This window comes from Rhinopithecus bieti, unplaced genomic scaffold, assembly GCF_001698545.2.
Source record: "Rhinopithecus bieti isolate Rb0 unplaced genomic scaffold, ASM169854v2 scaffold_32008, whole genome shotgun sequence".
Lineage (NCBI taxonomy): Eukaryota > Metazoa > Chordata > Mammalia > Primates > Cercopithecidae > Rhinopithecus > Rhinopithecus bieti.
This window is the reverse complement of record NW_016814433.1, coordinates 2,303,231-2,309,573: the sequence shown is the minus strand read 5'-3', so window position 1 is coordinate 2,309,573 and position 6,343 is coordinate 2,303,231. Positions and strand designations below refer to the sequence as shown.

Genomic DNA, 6,343 nt, shown 5'->3' with positions numbered 1-6,343 from the left:
CACCCCCCCCCCCGGGGGGGGGGGGGGGGGGGGGGGGGGGGGAAACACAGACTGGCGCCAGGCTCAGGTCTCTGTATCCAGTTTCTCCCAGCGGCTCTGGAAAGTACAGCCCCATCTTTATTCACTCGACAAACACTCCCTGATGCCAGGTTCACACCCTGCCATGAGCCGAACGCATCAGCCTACAGACAATGACAGCTAAACACTAGCGCCCACCCAGTTTTGGTGAATATATAAATACGATTGCCACAGCTTTGGAGATAACAGAAGTGGAATGGCTTGAAGTGCAGGGGTATTTTTCAGTGGCAAGTTGACACTCCCCAGACACTCCTGCACACCCACGGCTCGCCTCTCTCCTGGACCTCCTGTGCTATTGCAAAAAAAAAAAAAAAAAAAGGCTTGAACAGCCCTTCCATCTCCTCATGTTGAAAGACTCAAAATAGTTGGCTAAAGTGAAAAAGTATACAGATGTACATACCTTAACATTTTGTTTTAAACTGAAATCATAAATGTTGAGCCATTCATGAATTTTTAATAAAGGGCCAACGTGTTTTCATTGAATGGGGGTCCATAATAAGAGCCCTTCTAGGTCTTTCTTGCATAAGCCACATCCAGATGAGTTGACATTTATTTAAAACAGAGCTAGAACCTAAAGGTTCTTGTGGGGAAAAAGACTAAATGCAGCCTCTATTGAGATCTTTACAGTTTTCGCAAAACTTTTTTAAAAAAGATTATTGTTTATGTAGTCATAAAATAACCAAAACACGTTGGCCCTTTATTGTCTCCCAGGCTGGAGTGCAGTGGCATGATCTCAGCTCACTGCAACCTCCGCCTCCCGAGTTCAAGCAATTCTCCTGCCTCAGCCTCCCCAGTAGCTGGGATGACAGGTGCCTGCCATCATGCCTGGCTAATTTTTTTTTTTTTTTTTTGTATTTTTAGTAGAGATGGGGTTTCACCATGTTGGCCAGGCTGGTCTCAAACTTCTGACCTCAAGCGATCTGCCCACATTGGCCTCCCAAAGTGCTGGGATTACAGGCGTGAGCCACCGTGCCCGTCCATAAACAGTTCTGGAAGTTTACACAACTATTCTTGATAAACATAAAGCACAACTGGGTGGATATCAAAGTGCCAGGCATGTCAGAAATTAGCCTACTGGCTGTATGAATTTGGCATGCTGTGGGCATGTCAGTTTTTTTTTTTTTTTTTTGGAGGAGATAGACAGTGTCAGTCTCCTGATAAGTTGGTTATGGGTAGGTAATTTAAAAGCTTCTATCGTAAAATCTAGTCTCTCTGACACTGCCCTGTCCACTGCAGCCACATCTCCCAATACTCAAGAATCCTGAGAACACGACTGGTCATGACACTTACGTCATTCACCGATAAAACCCTCTATCCTTCCTCCTCAAAATCAGGAACACTCTCCTATCCTCCCCATTGACCCCCACCCCTGACAAGTTTCACCTCCACCCTGTGCCCTACCATTATCCTCTAGAGCCTCAACTTCTCTTTGAAGAAGATCCTTCTAACATTTTGGCAACATATTCCCTCCACTTAACCTCTAAGTCCCATTTTTAAGTTTCAGTCACCAACCAGTGCAATCACAGCTTAGACTTCATTTGTCACTTAAAACTCACCTACAGTATATTACCCATTTTGTGGTTTATCCACTCAGCCCATGAGCTGCTCTCCCCTTCCTTAAGGTTATGACTGGAAAGAGAAGAAAGAGCACTTGAGTTTCTGAGGATTTTCCAGGTCCTGTGGAAATCCAGTTCAATTATCTTTCTTGGGTTCTGTCAGATACCCAAGCGGTTTTCCAATAAATCCCCCTTTGTTGCTTAAGTTAGCTTGAAGTAGGTTTCTAGAACAATTAACTCTACCATATATAAGACAAAAATATCCTGTCAGAAGTGAATTCAAGTTACAGATGCATAGAAAGAAATTATGAAACCAAGTAGCAATGAGTCTCAAGAGTTGAAATATAAACATGAACCTGTGTTCCTTTTCTAGTAATTCTTCCTTTCTCCTTAGTGGTTTGCTAACAGTTTCTTGGCCGAGTCCACATTTTCCCGATCATTCTTGTTTAATAGTATAATCTTGTGTCAATATTCAAGATTGCTTATTTTATAACTTCCATCTTAAAAGTCCATTCTAGGCTCATCTCCTTGCCTCCAGCCTCCTTTCCTAAACTATGTTCCTCTCCACCTGTCCTAACTCAAGCTAAACCTGTTTTTGAACCTAGAGGCTTACAGTAAAGGAGAGGGATTATCTTTATTTAATGGACTTTCCTTTTTTTTCTCTCTGAGTTTCGTATTCTCATACATCCCCTATGAAGGAAGCAAAGAGAGAATGAAGAAACCACTTAAGTAAGTGGTCAAAAGTATCTCTGCCATCTGCTACTGGCTACCTGTGTGAACATGATGGTTCTTATAAGCAATGTTTGGTTTTCTTGGAGCAATGTTCAGCTTCATGCCTATCTTTGCTACCAAAAGAACTCCTTCTAGAATGGAATCCATGTTTTATCAGGACACTATCCCAACGTCATTTTTCAGGTTGGATGTTCCCTTGTTTAGCCTGGAAAAACTGCAGTCTATGGTTTCTGCCCTTCTGCTAGTCTCCACCACCCTCCACGTGGGGCCACAGGAATCCCTGACACCCTCTTGTTTACCCTTTAAGGGCTGCAGAGAAGTAAAATGAGTTGAAAATGCCTCCATCTTCTTCTAAGGCACAATACATTGTGATTATTTCAGGCTTGGCACTCTTGACCAGTGTCTCATTAAAAAATGCTCAGTGAAATTTCCTCAAACAGTAGCAGACATGAGTTGCTATATTAAAATGTGCTCCCAAATTCAAAAAATATATGCCAAATAGCCCCCTCTTCTCCGTAACGGAGGAAGAAGACTGGAAGTGCAATGCTCTATACTGCTAAGATCTCAGAACTCTTCCATAAGAACTTTATTTCAGTACTCTACACTTCAGTGATGGACTAGGAGATTCATATTCTACCAGTTTTCCTGTATCAGTCAAGGACTCAATATAAAACAGTTGGCACAATTAAATTAGAATAATTAGAGGAGGGTTTATTTACAAAGGAACAACTTATGGTGGATAGAGTGTGACAGAACCAAAAAGGGATAGATAGTGCAGGAGCCTGAGGCTGGCAGCAGTGTAGCTGGTGCCATCCCTGGGCCCAAAGGAAAGAGGACAGAGAGAGGTAACAAGCCAGAGGGTATGAAAGCCCATAATATTATCCTTCCAGGGAAGAAAGAAGAGTGCATAAAGATAGAAAATACATTTAAAGAGACAAAGTAGCTGTGTTGAGGAAACTCAAAGAAATTCAAGATAACACAGAGGAGGAACTCAGAATCCTATCATACATTTAACCAAGAGATTGAAATAATTTAAAAGAATCAAGCAGAAATTCTGAAGGTGAAAAATGTAACTGATATACTGAAGAGTGCATCAGTCTCTTAACAGAAGAGACTAAGCAGAAGACAGAATTAGCTTGAAAACAGACTATTTGAAAATAGTCGAATAAAAAAATAAAATAAATAAAAAATGGAAATACACAATCAGAAGAGACAAAAGAAAAATAATAAAGAGAAAGAAGCGTATCTATGAGCTCTAGAAAATAGCCCCAAAGGGGCAAATCTAAGAGTTTTTGGCCTTAAAGAGGAGGTAGAGAAAGAGATAGGAGTAAAAAGTTTAAAGGGATAATAACAGTAAACTTCCCAAACCTAGGGAAAGATCAAAATCCTAATACAAGAAGGTTATAGAACACCAAGCAGATTTAACCCAAAGAAAACTACCTCAAGGCTTTTAATAATCAAACTACCAAGGGTCAAGCATAAAGAAAGGATTCCAACAGCAGCAGGAGAAAAGAAACAAATAACAAAATGGAGCTCCAGTAGGTCTCACAGCAGACTTTTCAGTGGAAACCTTACAGGCCAGGAGAGAGTGGCACGACATATTGAAAGTGCTGAAGGAAAAGAAAACATTTACTCTAGAATAATATATACTGTGAAAATACCCTTCAAACGTGAAGAAGAAATAAAGACTTCCCCAGACAGATAAAAGCTGAATGATTTCATCAAGACAAGACCTGTTCTACAAGAAATGCTAATGAGATCTAGTTCTTCAATTGGAAAGAAAAGGACGTGAATGAGCAATAAGAAATCATCTGAAGGTCCAAAACTCATTGGTAATAGTAAGTACACAGAAAAACACAGAATATTAAAACACTGTAACCATGATCTGTAAACTCCTCTTTTTTTTTTTTTTTTCCTGGGTTCAAGCGATTCTCCTGCCTCAGCCTCCTGAGTAGCTGGGACTACAGGTGTGCACCACCACGCCCAGCTAATTTTTGTATTTTTAGTAGAGACGGGGTTTCACCATGTTGGCCAGGATAGTCTCGATCTCTTGACCTCGTCATCCACCCACCTCGGCTTCCCAAAGTGCTGGGATTACAGGCGTGAGCCACCATGCCCAGCCTTGTCAACTACTCTTACACTAAATAGACCAAAAGATGAACCAATTGAAAATAATAACTAAAACAAATTTTCAAGGCATACACAGTACGTTAAGATATAAATAGAAACAATAAAAAGTTAAAATGTGGGGGATGAAGTTAAGGCGTAGAGTTATGATTAGTTTTCTTTTTGCTTGTTAGTTTATGCAAGCACTGTTAAGTTGTTATCAGCTTAAAATAATGGCTTATAAAATAGTGTTTGAAAATCTCATCGTACCCCCAAATCACAAACATACAACAAACAGACACAAAAGTAAAAAGCAATAAATTAATACCACCAGATAAAATCACCTTTACTAAAAGGAAGAAAGGAAAGAATGAAGAGAAGACCACAAAACAATCAGAAATGAGAAAATGGTAGGAATATTACTTGCTTATCAGTAATAACATTGGATGTAAATGTACTAAACTCTCCAATCAGAAGACATAAAACAAGATCCAGTGATCTACCACTTAGAAGAAACACACTTCATTTATGAAGACAGACACAGACTAAAAATAAAAGGATGTAAAAAGATATTCCATACCAATGGAAACTAAAAAGGAGCAGAAGTAGCTACACTTATATCAGACAAATAGATTTCAAGACAAAAACTGTAAGAAGAGACGAAGGTCATTATATAATGAGGGGATCAACTCAGCAAGAGGATAACAATTACAAATGTATATGCATCCAACACTGGAACACCCAGATATATAAAGGAAATATTACCAGAGCTAAAGAGACAGACCAATAATAGTTGGAGACTCCAACACCCCACTTTTGGCACTGGAGAGATCTTCCGGACAGAGAATCAATAAAGAAATATCACAGTTAATCTGCGCTATAGACCAAATGGACCTCATAAATATTTACAGAACATTTCATCCAACAGTTGCAGAATACACATTCTTTTTCTCAGCACACAAATTATTCTCAAGGATAGATATGTTAGGTCACAAAGGAAGTCTTAAAACATTCAAAAAACTGAAATAATATCAAGCATCTTCTCTGACTACAGTGAAATAAAAGTGGAAATCAATAAAAGGAGAAATTTTAGAAACTATACAAATACATAGAAATTAAACAATATGCTCCTGAATGACCAGTGGGACAATAAAGAGGTGAAGGGGGAAATTGAAAAGTTTTCTGAAGCAAATGATAATGGAAACACAACATGCCAAAAGCTATGGGATATAACAAAAGAAGTACTAAGAGGGAAGTTTATAACCATAAGCATCTACATCAAAAAAGAAAAAAAAAACTTCAAATAACCTAACAATGCATCTTAAAGAACTAGAAAAGCAAGAGCAAACCAAACCCAAAATTAGTAGAAGAAAAGAAATAATAAAATTCAGACCAGAATTAAAGATTTTGAAATAAAGAAAACAGCACAAAAGATCAATGAAACAAAAAGTTGGTCTTTGAAAAGATAAAATTGACAAACCTTTAGACAGACTAAGAAAAAAAAGAGAAGCCAAATAAGTAAGATAAGATATGAAAAATCAGACATTAGAACCAATGCCACAGAAATTCAAAGGATCATTAGTGGCTACTATGAGCAACTATATGCCAATAAATTGGAAAATCTAGAAGAAATGGATAAATTCCTACATATGTACAACCTACCAAGATTGAACCAGGAAGAAATCTAAAACCTGAACAGACTAATAACAAGTTACGAGGTAGAAGCTATTAATAAAAAAATAAAAATTTTTCCAGCAAAGAAACACCCAGGACCCAATGGCTTCACTGCTGAATTCTACCAAACATTTAGAGAAGAACTAATACCAATCCTACTCAAATACTACAAAAAAAAAAAAAAAAAAAAAAAAAAA

At 38.3% G+C, this 6,343-nt stretch overlaps 1 protein-coding gene across 4 annotated transcripts in view; it reads right to left on the bottom strand.

The window, feature by feature from the left end:
* The window catches only part of LOC108514294 (arachidonate 12-lipoxygenase, epidermal-type-like), a 38,041-nt gene that overhangs the window by 7,000 nt on the left and 24,698 nt on the right, over positions 1 to 6,343 (bottom strand). The window contains exons 3-4 of one of the 4 annotated variants that reach the window (XM_017850392.1): positions 1,635 to 1,707; positions 217 to 370 (exon numbers count right to left, since the gene is read on the bottom strand). The exons of 1 other annotated variant lie outside the window; for it this stretch is intronic. The gene's annotated coding sequence lies outside the window, so the exon portion shown is untranslated. The remainder of the gene's footprint in view (positions 1 to 216; positions 371 to 1,634; positions 1,708 to 6,343) is intronic. 2 more of the 4 variants (XM_017850394.1, XM_017850393.1) reach the window with 2 other exon arrangements.